General features: G+C 43.7%; 1 protein-coding gene across 6 annotated transcripts in view; it reads right to left on the bottom strand.

Moving 5' to 3' along the window:
* The window catches only part of LOC138545302 (FRAS1-related extracellular matrix protein 1-like), a 1,530,918-nt gene that overhangs the window by 1,470,184 nt on the left and 40,135 nt on the right, over positions 1 to 20,599 (bottom strand). For 2 of the 6 annotated variants that reach the window (XM_069642060.1, XM_069642062.1), the window contains one exon: positions 13,568 to 13,628. The exons of 3 other annotated variants lie outside the window; for them this stretch is intronic. The gene's annotated coding sequence lies outside the window, so the exon portion shown is untranslated. Of the gene's footprint in view, positions 1 to 13,567; positions 18,920 to 20,599 lie in introns of those variants that run through there. One more of the 6 variants, XM_069642064.1, reaches the window with a different exon arrangement.

The following is a 20,599-nucleotide window of genomic DNA, read 5'->3' as shown; positions in this document are numbered from 1 at the left end:
GGGTTGCCCAGAGCAATGCCAGTGGTTAAGATTCATTCTAAACCTTCCGGGCCATCACCTCTTTGTCTATGCAGAATACATGAGCACAACGATATCACTGCGTCACGTCACATGAGGACACTATTGTGCGTGCAAATGGGATATGCCATTTTGGGTCTCCCAGTATGAGTAGCTACTGCTACACATAGTAGAAGGCAAGCAAACATTTACTTCAGCTGAGCAATTGTGAATTGCAGCCGAAAGGCCTTTTAACCTATGGAGGAAGTAAGGTAATAATACTACACCAATAACAACACCCTGCGGGCTTCACAGGTGTGTAATTCCCAAGCACCCAGGTTATAGGCCAGAGCGAAGTGAAACCCTTAATACTAGGTCCATGTACCATTCTCGTACCATGAAGTCCACAGGAAGAGTTATTATTCTTAAAACCCCAGGTGTTTAAACTGGGCTGCTCATAGCAATGTTTGAATGAACGTTGCGTGCTTGTCACAACCTGATCATTCAAACACTCACCTACCCAAGATAGCTGCCATATTGTTACATCCGAGTATCGTGTATACCCCTTAAGGTCCGCCCGTTCCTTTCTGCATCTGGCTTCTCCCTTCCTACAAACCTGGAGGTTGCCTGGGAGACGTTCTGTTTTCCTATCCGTAGTACGGGAACGTTAACGCGTCATGTGAGGAATCAGCTGGTCACGGCTTGTATGCACAGACCCCGCCTCTTGCCGGGTCCTCAAAAGTGTGCGGCTATCACACAACGCTGCTTCTAATTGGAGCATCTATTCTCGAATCGTATCCTGCTTAAAGACCTGGACTGCCATTCGTTCTGCCTATGCCTACTCCCTTGATTTGATATCTACCGAACATTGAATGACCCGGAAACCCTACGGATTCCTTTTGCCTGACATTTGGTAAAGTAGTTCAGATTCGAGAAATTCCGGATTCCCGGTTGGACTTGTGTGTGTCTCTGCACACATTCTCTGCGCAGTTTTTTCATCCGGTACCCGCTCCTTGGGGAACTCCTCTCTTCAATTAAGGCTGGCTTCCTGATAGCCATATATTCCGCTATACGTGAACCCAGAGTACACTGTTTTTGGCCATCCCGCTTGGCACGAGTGCCATGTGATGTGCGTCATCTCCAAAAGGTAAGCCAGACCTGCATAATCTTCTCAAGCCATAGTTCTCTGTTACGGAGATTTCCTGTCTGCATATATGCTTCTCTTCAGTCCACACTTCTATTGACATTAGGAACCACTTTCACTCAAGACTTCTATTAACATTTGGGAACGTCATTGGAAACCATGTATGTGCATTTCTGAACGATATGCTGCTCAATGTACCACCCCCGACACTAGTAGCGACCCTCTTTCCGCCCGTGGAAGATTCCCTCTACTAACCTACCCATTTGTTGTTTTCTCCTACCATTGTACCCTTCATCTTGTAGTTTGACACAGTTCTTTATTCAGGACAGGGTAAAGTTATCCTTGCTAGTCAAAGTACTGTATTTGGTGTTCCTAGGAATAGTGGGCTGATTTGTTTCCTTTCCCTGTATTCCATTACATAGGTTCAGTTCCATTCCTCATTTATCTGGTACATCCCGCACCAGTAACATACCAAGTCCTCGTTTACCAGCTATTTCCCCCACCATTAGGACTTGTACTATAGAAAATTGAAACCTTTCCAATATAGTAACCGGTTGTCTTTCCATTGTAGCTTTGGTGTGGCAGTGTGGATGTTCCCTGCTCTTTTGGGTAATCACCACCTCTGGCTGTTGTCTTAGCACAGCAGAGGGTTGTATTACCAAGAAGAGTATCCTTTGGGTTATTCTCGCTCAGGATTTACCCCAGCTTGGGCTAAATATTGGTACTAGTCCGCAGACTAGACTAGAGCGGCTCCCTCTTGTCTGCGGACTTGTGATCTTTCTGAGCAATGCCCCAGCCTGTTCAGAGTGGTGGTGAGTAACACATGTAAATGGAAGGAAGGGGTTAATGCAGAGCCCCTTTTCATTTTCACCATGGCCTGGGTAGCAGGAGCGACTTGGCTGTGGTGCCCACTGCACAGAACCGTGGTGAGCGGAATGGGGTTCGAGAAGAGGGAGGTGGACAGCAGTGGGAAGGGGAGGGGGGATGGCAGGACAGTTGCAAGCACCTTCCAGTTTTCTCGGAATGCAAGCTTGATTGTGAGATTCAACCTTCGATTAATCAAACCGATTGGCTAAAGCACCCTCCCCGGCTGTTTATAAAATACATACACTTTTTTAGAATCAAAAAGTGAGAAATTAAAATATCACATAGTGATAAAAACCTTGCAGTATATTTTAAATAGTACTGTATTAGTTATGAATACAAATAAATAAGGACAAAATGACATCAATAATACTTGATCTCAGATCATAATTATTTTAACCAGAATTGGAGGTAATTAAACTAGAATATTGTTTATAAACAATCTCTGTATTGTGTTCTATCTGAGAAGCATTCCAGTAGCTAAACAAAGGACAATAGTACATAATGTGTTAAAAGGTGTATAGTTTTCTGATGATACATTGTTTTTTTCAGCCTTGAAAAATAGATTTTCAAGGTTTCGGAACACCTGTAGGCTGTTTGACTTTTACAAGAATTGGCATAATCAATTAAACACAAGACAAAGTTTCTTAGGCAGTTTATCTGTCATTGCTAGTGGTACCACTCAGTGTTGCAAAGGTCTGTAGCTGACATGCACGTGGGGGTCTACAATAGCCTTGTGTATGTTTTATTGTCTCATAACTTCATATTTTTGAAAAAAAAAAAATCACAAAAACGGCAACCTCCCGAAATCGCCTATACTGATAACACAAGGCTCGACCCCGCTCCAACCCTGTGCAGGGCAATGGGTGGGCTTGTTCAAAAGTCACTATCACCAGTACACCCCGACTTGTATGCCGACCTTGTGTCCTAACTTCCAATTATTAGAAAAGTCACAAAATCGTCCATCTCCTGAAATTGCCTATACTGATAGCAGAGGGCTGGACCTAACCCTTTACAGGGGGAATGGGTGGGGTTGGTCACATTTCACCTTCACCAGTAAACCCCAGACTTGTATGCCGACCTTGGAACAAAATATCAGCCGACCAACTGTTATGGGGCTGGAGCCACCCCTACCATACAAAGACCTTTTCACAAATATATATATACATTGATATACAGTGTGTGAATCTTTTGTTAATTGTTAGAGCTCTCATAACACTCAGGTGAAGGAATATACATGATTTGTTGAACAGTTAGTTCTATCGAACAACACCAACCGATAGGAGTACTGGTTGCCTTCTGAAAAATCCTGAGTAATGGTTAGCAGTCGTTTAAGTGAAGAACCGACATTTTTGGGCTTTGTGGCCAAAGTTTTCCCTCTGTGAAGATAACCTTTACATGACATGGGGCTAGTTGGCAGCTATCAATGTACTTGTTTCAATAATAAATCCCTGTTTGCAGTGCACATCTGAATAACATACAAATTATCCCTGACATAGCAATAGATTTAAAAGTGTTTCTTTCTGAAATAGATGAATCATGTTTCCAGAAGTACATTTCCCACATATTCTGATGGTCGCCAGATGTCAGTCATGACTTATTAGCCAACCACTTTTTGATATGAGGCAAATAACAGCTTGTATCGGGTTGTTGTATACAACATTTTAAAAAAAGAAAAACGGACCTGGATGAAGGAGATCCTCATGACTGTTGGTCAATTATAAGCTTCTTGGTACAATGATCCATGGTACAATGGAAAAACGAATTGACAGACCCAAGAATTTGCTTCGGTTGAAAATCTTGGACTATAAGAGCAGATAAACCCCAACATGTTTTGCCTTAATCCAAAACTGAATTCCTTACATTAGGACTTCCAAGAGCCCTCTTCACTCATGACATTTTCAAAGTCACTAAAGCTAAAAGTCTAGGGGTGTCTCTCGATGCTTCTCTTTAGCTCAAGGCTGAAATTAAATTTAACTATTTCGTCTGCCTACTTGCACCTGAAACTACTCCCCAATCGAAAACCTTTTTTCTCCTATTCAAACCTTTCCAGTAACGCAGGCACTCATTACCTCAAAAATGGACTATTGCTATGCCCTGTTGGATGGAGCCAAATCAACTCTAATAAATAAGTCTCAAATTCTGCCGAAATCCGCAGCTGGGCTCAGCTTTAATATCGGTTCCAATGCTCACATTCACACTCCTATCATCTCACTGGCTCTGCTCCAGAGAAAGATACAAATGACTTGGTTTTGGATCACAGAACTCTGAAGTTTCTCCATGCCACATATGAGAGACATCCAGTTCTGTTGTATATTTCTTGGAATTCTGGAACTTGGAGTCTTACATTTAACAAAGAAAAAGACAAAACTACAATTGCAGATGAAAAGAAAATTGGCTGCATGTCTTTCTCACACATGACATGGGGAAACTTGGAAGCCCTGGGTCCACAAAGCACTGCATAGAAACAATTGCGATTACTTCATACATTACATTACAAAATGTTCCATTCCAGTCGGAAAGCGATAGTCCATTGCTGTTTTTAACTTTGCATTCTGGGAAATGTTTTGCCGAGTTCCCCATTATAAACACAGGATTACAAGCCCCAGGATGCAAAACTAAAAGAAGGACTTGTATAGCATACCCCAACTAAAATGGGCATGTGTGTTACTTATCTAACTTTTTCTCAATCCACAACCCTGGAGTCCTCGTCCATTAAGAACCTTTTAGACCCTTCCTCCTTCAAATCCTCCACATGGGAGTCAGAAGCTTTGTTGTTCATGAAACCCACTTATGGACAGTCCCAACCAGGGGTGTTGCTGTAAATGGAAAAGATCTGCAGCTGCGCTAATGTCGGGACCCAAGGCTAGCTAGCCTTATGGTTGTAGTCCCCGAGCGTCTATCCGAGGCTACAACCAAAAGAACCGGGGCTATATCCTTCTCAGCCCCGCACCCCCTAGTGACGCCTCTGGGCCAAACTGTAGATGCATAGGTGCCCATTGTGATGAATTGCCATCTGGAAAGGGTGTGAAAGCCCCAATTTCTTAATTTTTATCAAATAATACAATGCTGCGGGTAATTCTATCTCTGAAAGGGAAATCTGTTAATCGGATAATGCTTTCATAAGCTCCATGCCAAAAGTATAGTGTGTACTTGTGCCTTGCTGTATCAGTATCCTGATTCTCAGCACCTACTCTACGAGTGGTACAAAGCAGTTTCAGAGGTCACAAGTGACCTCTTTACAGCTGCAGTGACAACCAATTCTCTGCAGCGCTGTGGCAGCATTTAAAATATGCACCCCTGTTCCAAAAATTGCTTAACTCTGTAGATCCTGTCCTGGTGGCACACAAAACTGTAAATATAAGCCATGCCCGAGTTAGGATATGGTGGACAGCATCTTTCAGAGTTATGCCAGCCACATTAAATTGATATTGCACTATTGTCAGCCCTGTGGGTCCACTTCAGCTGTGAAAGGGTTATGTGAATTCTCCCAAACAGGCTAGACCCTGCCGTACTGGCTGTAATGTAGCCTGGTGGGATTGCCTCTCTGTGTTCCTTTCTAACGGCAGCTAACAACCTTCTACCAGGGATAGCTCCCCACAGGATACTGGCCTGGGAACAGGAATGAAATGGCACATCCATTCACAAAGAGCCAGGCCCCAAACCAGGGAGCTGCATTTCTAAAAGGTCTGGTTCTATTGAGAAGGAAAGGATGCAAGGTTAGTGAAGCCAAGGAGAGATCGGTACAGTTTAGGGAGAATTCTGCTATTTTGTTTCTCTCTACCCCTCTTTCTCTTTCCTGTCCTGTCCACTTCCTGTAGCACAACGCACTTTGGGGGTGATGTCAGAAGGGCAAAGTCCACTCATTTCAAGAGCAGGGATTGGACCCGTAAAGCGCACTAGCCTTAGTTCAAACGCCTGTGGGCTTTCGCCTTTAAAAGAATGGGTCCCACACTACTTTTTTGAATCCTCTTTGGATCATCACTTGAGAAGGGTTTCTTGGACCTTGCTAAGAGGGCAGTACTTTCCAGAGGCCTCCAATTGTTAGGTGAAGGCAGGTGTTCTAAGGCAGAGGAGAGCTATGCCCCCCAACCATCCCCAGGCACCACTCGGGGCAATCTGCAGCTGGAAGAGAACCTGCCTCTCCGACACCCACTGCTGCACCAAGGACTTCACTGTATTATTGGAGGACCTCTGCAGTTGTGTGCCAGCCTCCCCTGTACTTGGGAGCTCAAGCACCAGGACCCATTGTGTCCCCAAGTCCCTGGAGTGTGATTCACAGCAACCTACGAAGTGACCTACTGCTGGAGTGATATGTCCTCTCTCCAAACCACAGTGGTACCCAGAACCTCACTGTGTTTAAGGACCCCTGTAGTTGTGGGAGCATGAAAACAAAAAGGACTCATCTTGTCCCCGAGTCCCAGCTCACAGCACCCTGAAAAACAAGCACCCAGGATCCTTGTGTTCTTAGATTCATGCATGCCTGATTCGCTTCCTAAAACGGAAGTCAAGGCCTGGTTTTCACTTTGCATTCTGCGATATGTAGTCCTGTGTTTCCCCATTATAAAGTCAAAATGTCCGCCCCAGAATACAAAGAAACAAAACAAGACTGGATAGCAGTTCCCGAATGGAATGGGGGACTGTTGGCAAGTATGGATATTTGTTAGGATGCAACTTGTGAAGTCAATTTTTTTTATTTCTGCAGAAAATATTCTTATATACATATTTTTTAGAGCATGTGCTGTGACTTGCAAAGTATTGAAATAGAATAAACGTTCGGAAAGCTTAATCCTTCTAGTTTTATGCTGAGCCCAACCTTGAATAAAAATACCGCTGCCTACCCTCCCCAAATGCCAAAAGAGCTTATATGTTCTATTAAAGACAGCCAACCTATTGATATATGATATGTTATGGCATTTATAACGCGCCTATCCACAAGTGTTTCGCGACACGGCAAGGGATGGGATGGGGAACAGGGGGGGGAGACAGACAATGATCCTACTAGGCCAGGTGTCATTCAGATCGCGAAAGTGCAGGGGAGGGGGGGTTGGGAAAGGTGTCGGGTGAGATGGGAGTGGGGACAGTGTAGTCCATGGGATAAGTATAATACATAAATAAACAAGAGTAGTACGGCCAGTTAATTCCCTTATTTAGTTATAGCTATTAGTTATTCCCTTCTTAGTTAGTTATTCCCTTCTTAATTAGTTATTCCCTTCTTAAAGAGCTTTGCACCGATCACACCCACCCCCCCACACACACACACACACACATATATCGCAGGCAGTTTGAGGACCACTGTTCTAGTTGAATACTCATTAAGTGCGCAAAAGATATAAAGCAGCAGTGAACACTTAAATGAGGGGTGTGTAATGCTTGGAGCTATCTGCCAGGGTCATAATCTTCTAGTGTAAACAACGCAGTAACCCTTGGGGTCAGAGCACCTGAAGATAATGGATTTAACAGGGACATCGGGTCAACGAGAAGTCGGAGAAAGGGGTTGGTATGCAGAAAGTCCGCATGCGGTTCCTTTGAAACAGATAATTGCGTTCACACCTGCAGGGAGTGTGCGCGTGCACCTATCAATGGCTCAGAATCCAACACCAGCATTTCATCTGTCAGTCAGAAATGCGTGGAAAACATTCATGGCCACACAAAAAAAACCTCCCCTATTAAATAAGCAAGAAAACACGTACCTGCCACCACGTATGTGTATTAAACAGACATATATAAGTGATGCGCCTGGTCTGAAGTTTGATGGACATGTATGTGCAAAAACACGTTTACTCCGAATACAGACACAACATTTAAAAGTCAAAAGGAAAGCTCTTAATCCGGTTTTGCGTCCCACTCCCCACCTTTTCTGAAAGAACTTCCTAACGGTAGCAACCGACTCAAGATTTCTAGAGTAAGACTTTCACTGTACACTTTATGAACATTTTTAGGAAATGCTGCTAACTAACGTGTCTAAATCAGTGGAAATAACGCAATTTCTGCAGAGCGAAAAACCGCGAACAGCGGTCAGGTCTCTCTCAAGACCCGAGCTCGCACGTGTAAGGTGAGTGAACATGGAAATATTCCACCACAAAAAAATGAAAAATGAACCCATACCTGCAGCAAAGTTTGTGGTCCCCCGTCAATCCGACGGTCACGTGTTCACCTCGACTGTAGACGCTTTTCACCTCTTAATGTCGTCGACTGGCAGCGTAATGGTGTCGTCGCCAGATTCCGAGAGAGGCGAGGCCGAAATGCAGGAAACCGGCCAGGCTGCGAGTCTTCCACCCCTGGCTGCCCTGCGGTAACATCTATTACTAGCCGAGGGGGGATTTCAATTCCCAGCTCCCAAAACAGATTCCAAACTAGAAACTAGGAAAAGTCATTGGTTGCGCTTTCAGAGGAAGAAAAAAGTTCTGGCAGTGAGGCATGCGTGGCCTGGACTAGGCTTTGCCTGTAATTAAACTGTCACGACGATCTGACTGACTCGACCCATTGATGAGAGGCGAGTACATCCTAGGGTTAAAAGGATTGCAGAAAGCATTTCACAAGTAGAGTCTTGCCACTGCCTTTCACAGAAAGAGTACGTCTTTCCACAATTATTGTTTTTATAACTTTAAAGATAGTGATCGAACCGTGTTTCCGGTGTAGCAGCATAGTTGCCAGCATAACCCATTCCAATCTGTAGGTGCTTATCCAGTCGTTTTATTTTTGTTGCATTCTGGGCTTTGTAGGTCAATTTTCCCCATTCTAAAACTCGGACTACACGTTCCAGAATGCAAAGAAAGAACCAGGACTGGATAAGCACCTACAGTTTGGAATGGATCCTGTTGGTAAGTAGGTAGCAGCAGAACAGACTGTTGCCAACTCTTTCGAGGTTCCCATGGCCATGCAGGAGAAAGTCACCAGCTCCTCTTTGTTTCTCTTTGGATTTTGGAACTTATCTTTTTTTTTTTTGTTTTCTATTTGAAATTTAGGAAAACCTCAATTCCCAGAATTCAAAATGAAAGCACGACAGAATGAACTTGACAGAGGGAATTTAGAAGCCTTTTAGATAAAGTTATCAGTGGCCCAACCAATTAGGAAGGGGGTATTCAGAACATTCATCTCTGATGGTAAGTGCAATTATACCCTCCCAGAGACAGCCTCCCTCAACATTCTCTCTCTTTTCCTGCTCTACTGAAGAACACCATTGAGTCCACCACAAACTCTGATGTCTCTTTGATGCTATCCGCTTCCCTCTTCTTTGGTTCTCTCCATCTGTTACTTGAGGCTTCTGTGTGCAGTGCCCAGTGCTTACTCCATGCCACTTCACACTCCACACTGGATGCCAGAGCAGCCTCTTCCACCTCAATCAGTGGCCGCCAGGTATGACTTTCCCGGATCAGCTCTACGTGGTGCCATGCTGCCGTAGAAACATGTCACCCAGCACACAATCCTCTGTTTTTTTTTTCTCAAACTGCTTCCTCTCCAAGTAGCGTGGGCTAAAAGCCATAGCACCTGTGTTATCTTTGATGTCACTCAGAGCTCTGAGGTGGAATATACATTGTAGTTAAAATCTTCTCCTCTCTAATTCCAAGCTCTTCATGGGTTGGGATTTAAGATGTTTAACAGTGCAGTTCCCAGAGACATTCCCCACAAATTTACTTGGAGTAATGCCCGCTCTTGCGCCTATTGATTATATTTTTTCAGTGAATTGGATCCTTAATAGATGTAATCCTTCAAAGATTCTCCCGTTGGCGAGTGACCACTGTATGTTGCTCACAGAGATTGATCTAGAAGTCATGGATGTTGGCCTGGATGGCCTGCATTGCATTTTGGTTAATTTCTCGGGCAACAGAATCAAGTGGAATACTCACAATATTGAGTTGGTAAATGTTGCTCATGCCCTCTGCCGAGGGCACACTCCTTTAATTTGGAAACTGAACACTTTCACAGAAGATTTATTTGAACCCTTTTTGGAGGAATTTTTAAATTCTAATCTGGGTCTTTTCTACATGTGTAGTAAGGTCAATTGTAAATACACCAATATTTCCGATAAGGAGGAGGCCGAAAGGAAATGGGTATTGAGAACACAAATCTAAGCTATAAAATGAAGAAATGATTTGACCCTGTCTGTAATACTAAACGAAATTAGGAAGGTAAAATCCAATGATAAAAACTGGTTGAGGATTCATAGTGTCGCTGTTACAAAGAGACTCAGAGAAAATGTTGGAAAGCCAGAAAAAAAACTCATCAGAATTTTGACAAATTATTCATGACGATGTAACTGGGCAGGCTAATGCCCTGTTAAATCCTGTTTCAGAATTGGATTGGGTGTCCCATTACACAAAGGTTTTTCAAGAGGATGTCTCCGGTGATTCAATTCATTTTTCTGGGTTGCACAATGAACAATCCTTGTGGCGCCTGTCAGTGAACCAGGAGTCTTTTGAAGGCATTCTAAGGTCAGCTCCTCACATGCTCTCAGCCAAAACAAACTCTCTAATGCTTTTCTAAAACGGGCCCACAAAGACTGGTCATCATCTTGACTATCCTATTGGAGCAGAAATCGGTAAGCCATCAACGCCCAAGGTCGTACCGTGTAGCACACAGTCCCCATCTATAAAAATAGGTCCAAGGAACGATCCTGGAATGTATCAATCGATATCAATCCTCGACGCTGATAGCAAAGTTTTTGCCATCATGTTACTGGAACATCTAGAATCAAGGGCATCGGAAATAGGCTGTTAGCCAAGGAAGCAGACAGGTTTTCGTAGGAAAATGAGTACATCATTAAATAGTTTAGTATTGAAGTGTATCCAATCATCTGTTTGGACTAAGAAGTATAACTCTCTTTAGCCACATATCAACATGTCTGCCGCCTTTGATGCAGTGAACGGAAATCTACTGTGGGTGAAACTGCAAAATTGCTGGTTGCCTGAAGGTCTATCACGTCTTATAGTGGGTCTACACGAGCAAACGGTACGGTTAGGATAAATGCAGAAGGTGCACCATCAAGAAAAATTCCTACCACCAGAGTTGTAAGACAAGGATGCACCCTGGCACCATGTCTTTTTATTTTGTACATGTCTGACACTGGGGACTACTTAATACCTGCTGCAGCAGCTTTGCCTAAAATGGATCATTTGAAAGTAACATGGCTGAGCTACGTAGACAATTTTCTTATTTTTGACAGCACTGAAATAGGCACCCAATGTCTTCTAAATGCCTTTTGATTATTTTGTTTCTGACCATTCTCTTAAGATTGACTCAAATAAAACTATAGTTATGCATTGTACAACTAAGAAGCACTCGATCTCCTTTAAATGTCATGTTCAAAAAGAGTTCTTGGAACGAGTGGCAAGCCTTATCTACTGGGTTTTCCTATAGTGTAAAAACTGCATAAATCACAAATTTAAGAATGGTTGCACTCTTAAACAATGGCCCTAGCTAATGAAATGATGCAGGTTGACGCTCAATTTGGTAAATTTTCCCTAATCCCTATTGTTCAATTTTAAGAAGGAAAGGTCCTCCCTAAAATCTTGTATGGGATTGAAGTTAACTTTTCTTTTTTTTTTATTCTAGCTATGTTGGAGGACACCTATTGACGTAGAGTCCTAAATCTTCAGACGTCAGTCGCCCTGCCACAAATACAATATGAACCCGGCAGTAACTCCTTGATAAGTATAGCCAAATTGTGGCTTTTAACATTGTGTGGGAATATTATTTGCCCTGCTCCCGTGTAGTTATACTGTGACCTAGAAAAACTGAAAAAGATTTAAAAACTAGAAAACCTAAATGAACTGATCAATTGTTGCATAAACTTTTTGAGCCACATGGAAATGTCAGAAGAGGATCTCATTGGGAAGCCAGTTAAAGTTAGGCTAACTCTCTTTAATCAAGACTGGATTGAAATTGTGGAAAGAATGCACACCGATAAATCACTAAGCCATTTTTGTAAGTACCATAAAAACCGAGGACTATTAGCACCGTGTCAATATATTCAAGTTGCTTTGTTAGGTCTTTTTTGAAATTTTCATTGGAACCTTCATAGCACTAGACAAATTGTGATCCAGTATGGTCTATATCCAGCTGAACCTTGCAATTGTAAATATTGCAGCTTGACTGACTCAATGGAAGATCTAAAATACCTGGTAACAGTTTGTCCAGCATTAACAGGGAAGTGAGCAGTCCACTTTCGAAAATGTACTAATATTTATTTATTTCTTTTAATTTTTCCAACGCGCCACTCACCCGTAGGTCTCAGTGAGCACATAAAAGAATAACTAGAGAAGAAACAATGGATAATCAAAGTAGTTGTATTATGCCATGTTAAAAAGGTATGTCTTGATTTTTTTCTTTAAATCTTTGAGAGAACTTGTCTTTCTTATGTCAAGAGGTAGTGTATTCCATGCCTGTGGAGCCTGAGAGTCAAATGAGGTACCCACAAATCCTTTTAGTTTGTATTTAGGTTGCTGGAGGCTAGCCTTGTCAGCCAAGTGGAATTATCTACCAGGCTGGTATATCTTAGTGCGTTTGGAGAGCTATGCGGGTCCTTGGAGATTCAGGCATTTATGGCCGAGTGTCAGGACATTATGGGTAACCCGATGTTTCACCCGAAGCCAGTGAAGCTCCCTCCTTGCTTGAGTAATATGCTCATATCTGGTTAGGTGTTTGATAACCCGGACAACCCCGTTTTGGGTCACCTGGAGTGCTGCTAGGTTTGCCTGGGAGATGCCCAGGAACAGACTATTACAGTAGCCCGGGCTTGGGTTGATAAGTGCTGAAGCAAAGAGGGCCATGTTATCAGGTTTTAGGCAATGTTGAATTCAGTACTCTGTCGGAGACTGCACCAGCCTTGTCCTCTTGGCAATAGTTAACATAACCTATGGTATAAGCATGTACTACAGAAATTGGTAGAGTGACTGAGCAGCCAGGTTTATCTCAAGAGGGGTCAATGTGAGCTGTAAGGTTGTAACACAGAGTTTCACAGTGACAGTTATTTAAACACTTATACCCAAGTTTTCTTGATAAAACAATTATTAATTCATTTAACAGTCAGTTGAATATGCCTTATTTAGAAGGGATCAAAACATGTAACACTTTAAACTATACTTCAAAACACACTCTTAGTTTCTCGAATCAGATGATACCCATTGGGGATGGCACACAGACACTTCCTATTATAATACAAAGGGCTCCTGGTTATGGCCCTGCAGGGTCACAGAACCCAATACACCCACTCCTATTACGGATTACCACATTGCAAAAATGGTTGCTTTTTGTTACAAATTTATGTTGTGTATTACATTTTTGTATCCAACTTGAAACATATTACAGGAAGCTCAATACTTTACAGACAGTATCTACATATGATACATTTAGTGTCCACCCAAGACAGATACCTTGGATTGTAATACAGAACCTATACACACCCTTCAATCCTTGGAGGATTACATGGGGAAACAAATGTAAAATAACCATAGGGTGCTTAATTGCACAATTCTAAACAGTGTAGAGGTTGGACACTGGGACATAAAGCCATAAAGTCAACACAACTGTGTTTCGCCCTTATAGAGCTGTGTTATGTACCTGCTGTTGTATCGCCCTTCATCAGGACGGACCAAGTTATGATGGGAGTTTCCTGAAGACTCTGTCGAAAAAAATCAGAGATGCATGTCAGGAGTGTTTGTGGGGTTCTTAACTATATCTAGAGTCATTACTTAATGGCAGCGAATGCTTTATTAAATGGTGGCGGTCTCTATATAGAGGCTAATCCAAAAATCTATGTTTAGTTGAAATCATGGCATAGAGTTAAAATCATCTGGACTGCCAGGTAGTCCGGAACTGAGGATTTGACAATCCTACATAGGTCCAATCTGTCGATAAGTGCCAGAGGTTCTATACCAGGTCCAGTGGGTGGAAGGTGTGTATTAATTAGTGACATTGATTAGGGAAAACAGAGGATAATCTTACCCTTTTCTTCCTTTCAAAACCGGATAAGTCGGTGTGGGATAGCACCTAGATGCTAGTGCCTCCTATGGTGGAGTGGCACATAGTCACTGGGGGATCATGTCTGCAGAAACATGGAGAGATGCCTCTGTTAGTTTCTCATAGAGTTCTGTGACCTCTACCTGTGGTGTTCCATAAATCCTGTGTACATGATTCACTAGACATGATGAGAAACAAGGTGCTGGATTGTGCGATTTGACACTATTCCCAAAATGATTGCGTGAGACTGCAGCCACATGGGCGGAATATTTGTCCAAAGGAAATGCAATCCGCGCTGGGTTCTTACCTGCTGAAGTAGGATGGTGGCATATATGCAGACCGCAGTGTAGCAGAGTCTCCGGTTGCCTACTGGGGAAAGTTATGTGGTGTAATGGCTACCTCTGTTCTCATGGAAGTGGCCATTTTGTGTACTGCCAACATGGCAGTATGAACAGAGGGACCTCGGCGCATGTGGATTGTGCGTCCTGGGATGCTTGAAAAATTGAAAACATTAATATAGGTAAGTATGTGGGGCAATTGAAGAATTACTACACCCTTATTACATCGCTGTGTGTGGGTTGCCATGGCAACCATACGCGTGTCGCCAGAATTAGTCTGTATCCCTTAGGGGTAGACTGACTAAAATCCCCTTACCGCGGACTACTTTTTGGTAAATCCCACAGCTAATCGGGTCGCAGGAAACAACTTATCCTGATGTGACGAACAGTTGTCAAGGCAACCAGATGCTATAGTGCAATGGCGGCTGCCATATGTACTGTCTGGGCTGATTGTATTGTAGTCCTAGTGACTCTCATTTACGTGTGCTGTAGCCAACTGGAATGGCGCTGTGTGAAATACAGCAGGCGTGTTTGTACGCTAAATGCTAGATTACAATGTTGCAGAGGGCAATGAACGAATGTAATGGAATCTCTATGTGCGGTGCAGTGCGATATTGTTGGTTGACACATTGCTCAATACTCATAATGGGCCATTACCATTTATGCGAAGAGCAGATACAATTAAGTCTCTATGTGTTAAGTACTCAATGTCAGCTGAGGGCATGTGTGGAGTATTAGTCCTCCTTAAGTATGATGTAACTAGGAGATCTACCTCGTGCTACAATATACGTAGGTGGCAGAGAACACAGGGAAAACATTTGAACAACAGTTTCCGAAAGAGAGGCAGCGTCTTTTGGCGCATGACCAAAAATACATATGGATGTAACAATTGCATTGCTTTGTATAATCATACAGTATTTTTAGTACAAGGGCGATAGTGTAACAACATTCTGGCAGTACTTGTATATTTCTATGACATTCTGACCAATATCTATATTGACAATTCTGTATAGTGTTTTATCAGTGTTCAGACATGTCTTAGGAAAAATTACATGTATTGTTGTTGCCTCACAAAAGGGGTTATAGTGGACCCTGTGTACCTCAGTGAATCTGCCTGTGATATTTTGGCTTCCCCTTTCTTATGGTGACTCCGTTTGTGTCATAGACTGCCCAATCACCGGGGTAGTATCTGGACCTAGTCAAGTGAAATGTTTCCATTCTACTGTAACATTACGTCTTTCTTTCACAGTATTGAGCTTGTGTACCCATTTCTGTTCAAATTCGGTCAGTGCTTTGTCGATGTCGCCGCCTCTTCTTTGCAAGGATAGTCTTTGGTGCACACACCACTTCAAGTCCATGTTCATATGTTTTTCTGGTTGTAGTGATCAACCAGTGGCCTGTCTGGTACTTTGTTCTTAATACAAGATCTATGTTCTGATATTCTTGTCTTAATGGCCTTGATGGTCTTGCCAACGTATATAAGTCCTCACAGACATTCGATGATGTAAATGACTTGTTTGCTGTTGCAGTTGGTATGGTCTTTCAGTTCCAACGAGATGTATTTCTGTTAAAAAATCTTTAGTCTCTGTAAAGTTACAGGTTAGACATTGTCCGCACTTGAAATCTCCTTTATCTGGTGGTAGGTCCCACAGTGTGTTCGATTGTCCATCTGGTTCTATAAAAGTGTGGACAAGGGATTCCTTCAAATTCTGTTTTCTTATAAAAAGTGAAAAACTGTCTCTTACAGAGGATTCCTACGTTCTTTATCATGTGCCAGTGTTTTTTAACTGTTTTTTTTTTTATCAGGTTATTAAGAGAACTATACGTAGTCACGCATACCAGTCTATCCAATTTCTTTTTGGGTTTCATGGTCAGACATAGTTCTCGGTTAGTATTAACTGCTCTTTTTTGGCGTTCGTAATGGCCTTCTTGGGGTACTTTCTTGGCATCTTCTTGCAGGTAAGTAAAAGTCTTGCAAAATGTTTTTATAAAAGTTTGTAGAAATGAAATCACTGAAGGGTCACACACTGGGAGGCTTGCGAGGGGCAAAGCTGCAAGTAACTCTGCAAGAGCAACCAAGACAAGTCTCAAATGAGAGCTAGCAAGGCTACACGACAACAGGTAAGTCTTCTTAGTATTACAGTACTTTTGGTTAGAAGAAAAACTGCTTCCAGCTGGCTTCTGTTCCTGTGTAGGTCTGCAGATCTTGTGTTCCTGGGCCTCAGTCATGGGGACAAGAGGGAGGACGTCTGGGGACTCCTACACTACGAATGGAAGGTCGATGGCAGCAATGGGCAAACTTCAGATCAGCTGCACTTAGTGGTTTCAGCTCCTTGCATCTCTCGTAAATAGCACCACCGCGGGTTCTCAGATATGACTATGGACATTCCTTGCATCTGGGGTCCAGCACTCTGTTGAGGTGGCTCAGGCTTGGTCAGTCCTGCTTCAAGGCAGTCCGGAGGATCTTCCTGTAGCTCGGGTCCGACTTAAAAGCGATGCACTCGTTCTGGTGTACCTCTCCCTGGCACTTTGGTTCCTGTAGCAGCAATGGAAGTACAGCCAGCTCCGAGAGTATGTCCAGATGAGTTCACCTTGGGGTTGATTGGTGCCACCAACCTAAGGGGAGAAGTCAGAAGTCGTCCGTTGCAGGGCTTCTCTGTTCGAGGCCGAATTCAGGCTTCAGCACAGCAGCAGTGCTTCACTGAGCAAACCAACAGTCCAGTAGTTGCAGCAGGCATCTATTCCAAGTTCTTCTTTGGATTCCTTCGTCCAGTGGTCAACTCTGCCTTCCAAGCAAAAAGCCTCACCTTTTATGCAGGTTTCTCCCATTCATTCGCTGCCTAGATGTCACTCACACAGCAGGGTGGCTGCCCTCCAAGGACAGCCAGCCAGCCAATCACCTTTGGGTACATTCCTGCAACCAAGGGGATTATGCACAGGGAGTTTCGGGCACCTCCCTCACTTCCTGCCCCTGCCAGACACGCTGGAGCCAGAGGCGGGCTTCACCAGTGAATCCTGCCAAAGACAAAACAAACAAATGGACCAAACCTGGTTTGGCACACAGAGTACATCTCAAGAAGGACCTTTCCAACAGGAAATGGCAAATAAAAAAAAGACCAGGGCCATTTTGACAAAATGGGCACCCATGGGTGTCTTACTGCATTTGTAATTGCAGCCGTGGTAAAAACATACAATGGTAGGAAAAAGTAAACCACTGCCACCAGCCATTAATTGTAGAAAGAATAACAAAAACTTGTTACATGGGAAACTAGACAAAGGGGATACTAAGTAACCCCTCCAGCACACTATTGTAAGATAGTGTGTGCTGGGTCTAGAAAGTTACACAATGTAAATAAAGTCAATTTCACTTCACTGCTCTTGGAAACAGTTGTTTCACCAAGAGAAGGTATTTAAAACTTTGGGAAATCTAAGAGACTTCCTTGTGTCACTGCACTGAAGGTGTTGTGTGTCACAATGTAAAGATGATGCCTATGGAGTTTGTCAGACTCCAAAGTCAAAAGAAACAGAGTCCAAATCACAGAAAAATACATGAGAGTGGGAAAAAGGTCTCACTCTCACCAGGTTAGAAATTAAAAGCCCTAAAGTCCAGCAAAAAGAGCTCGGGTCTCCAAGGTAGAAGGGAAAAAGCAAATTTCTGAGAATTCTCCCCAACATCGGATGATAAAAAAGGCTGGATGTTTGTAGGCGGTTTACGTGGGGCTTCATAGACAGTACAGCATCAAGCATAACCCCCAAGGTCTTGACACTCATAGAAACTGGGATGGTGGATCTAGCTATGTCAATATTTTCAAAGTCAACAGATAATATTTTAGCCTTTGCCCTGTGGCAACAACCAGGAGCTCTGTTTTGCCTTTATTCAAGACTAATGCATTGGTTAGCAAGGAAAGAATGTAGATATTGAAAAGAGCTGGTGAAATACAGGACCTCTGTGATAATCCGCAGATGATGGCCTCCGGAGTGGATGTGAAATTTTCTATGGCAACTCTAGCATTGCAGGGTCCTAAGAAGGAGGCTATCCATTGAGTAGCTGCCTCCAAGAAGCCTGCCACCTCCTGCAGCCGTTTGACCAGAAGGGAGTCGTCCACAAGATCAAAGACAGCAGAGAGGTCAAGCAACTTCAACATGGCAGGGTGCCCATCATCCACTATCAAGGAGAGATTGGATTTTAGATCTATAAGGGCTGTCTCCGTATCATGTCTGGCTCGAAAGCCAGACTGGTGAGTGCCAAGAATGTTATGTTCCTCGATTCCAACTCTGGAATTGTTATGTTTTTGCGTGGTCCAATACTTTCAACAGAAAGGGGACATTAGTAATACAGTGGTAGTTCCCTGCTTTAAAGGGATCAAGGCTGCTTTTGTTAAGAAGTTGTAACGCTCACCTGATTCCCACGGAGGCACGGGTCTTGGCAGGAAGGTGTCTGTGACTCGAAAAGTGATGTGCAGGACTCGAATGGCTTCTTCGCACTGTGTGTCGAACTCGAAGAGTGAGGTTTCTGCAGGTGAAAGAATATGGGGGTTAATGGCCTGGGTTGTTGAATGTCCCTCTCTCTCTCTCTCTCTTCCCAGCTTTTCTGTAGAGCCCCCCCCCAGGTCAACGTGCTCACCTTAGATAGGTGAATGCTGGGCTCTCCATCTGCGTCTGGTGCAGGGTGCCGTTGCCAGTTCCTTCACTGGTGAAACATTGGCCTCTTGAATTCAGAGGATGGTTACCGTCGTTATCTGCACGAGCGGTGAGTTTCTGGACACCTTTTGTCTTTATAGTCTTTAAATGCGTGGCACGTTAATATTGAAGACTCTGTATAATGCTTTTCCCTTATGTATTGCAGGACTCTTGGGATGGAAGATGGAGTGAAGCGCCTGGAAATTCGTAAGTATGGCAAGCGCTCTAACTGTCTCTTTCCTTGCAGATTAGTTCGTGTTAAAGAGACGCCGGAGTATTCGCAGGCGTTTTATTGCGACGAGCGTGATGGGCGTGAGTAAATACCTGCTTAATGTCTTTTTCCTTTGTCTTTCAGATGTTGGTTTGCAGCGCCAGAGTCAGCGGAATGCTAGTAAGTTTTAACTATACTTTGTCTTCTCAGGCGGCGATGCAGAATGAAGCAATCCGGAATTCACGGTGTGCCGGTAAGTATAACAATACTTTTGTCTTTGCAGGCGAAGGTGCAGCGTGAAGACACGGCCGCTGCTGATGGATCAGGTGAGAAAGCACCGTGTGTAGAGTTTGTCTTGCTAACCTGTTGCTTCTTATGTTTTGCAGGTGCTGATGTTGACTGGATACAGGAATGGTAAGTATAATTCTTGCAGGTTCAGGATCGAAAGAGGAAAGGCTGGAACAGACTCGGTGAGCGTTCTGCTGCAGATGCAGAATAACGCGAAGCACGTTTCATCTATCGGGTGTGGTTTAAATAGCCTTGGAGTGATGAGGCATCTTCTTCCACGGCCCCGCCTAGGTAAGAAAAGAGTTCCAGTTTCCAGAAGAGTTCCAGTGCTGTATCCAGGGAGTGGGGCTGCCCCACCCAGGTAAGAAAGTAGTTCCTGTTCACAGAGGGCTTCTAAGTGGCTGGTAAGTAAGCAGCATGGTCTGCTGCAGGTAAGTCCACCCAAGCACTTTCACACCAATTTGTGAGCCTGGTGCTTCCAGTGCCGGGACCGATGGTTTTGATGAGCCTGGTGCCACCGGCGCCAGAACAGGGTCCAAAAGGTCCCAGTAGGGACCGGCTGGTGCCTAGGATTAGGGGCCTGCTCCCAAGGACGTTGGGCTGGTCCTGGCTCCTTGGGAACAGTGATCATGACAGCACCCCCCCCCTCAAGGCCCCTCCTAAGCGTGTCTTCTCCGGGGGCTTTGGCTTGTTGGGGTGATTCAGATGGAATTTCTTGACCAGACGAGGTGCGTGGACATATTCTGAGGGTTCCCAAGACCTCTCCTGGGGGCCGTATCCTTTCTAAATCAACCAGATAATATAACTTAGATTTGGAGATTTTGGAGTCTAGGATGTTCTTTACTTCGAATTCAAGTTCTCCATCTACTAAAACCGGTTCTGGAAGTTCAGTCAATCGGGTTTCTGGTTGTACTGGTTTTAATAAGGAGACATGGAATACTGGATGTATTTTCATATGGTAGGTAATTCCAATTTGACAGCCACCGGATTAATTATGGCAGATATGAGATAGGGTCCAAGGTATCTCGGGATGAAGGTGCGGGGTCCTTTTAGAGGCAGGTGCTTAGTGGATAACCAGACCTGATCTCCTACAGCGTAGTGAGGGGCCTCTTTACG

Source organism: Ambystoma mexicanum, chromosome 1q, assembly GCF_040938575.1.
Source record: "Ambystoma mexicanum isolate Mex_15411 chromosome 1q, UKY_AmexF1_1, whole genome shotgun sequence".
Taxonomy (NCBI): Eukaryota; Metazoa; Chordata; class Amphibia; order Caudata; family Ambystomatidae; genus Ambystoma; species Ambystoma mexicanum.
Note: the sequence above shows the minus strand (reverse complement) of the source record. Positions and strands in the feature narration are given on the sequence as shown.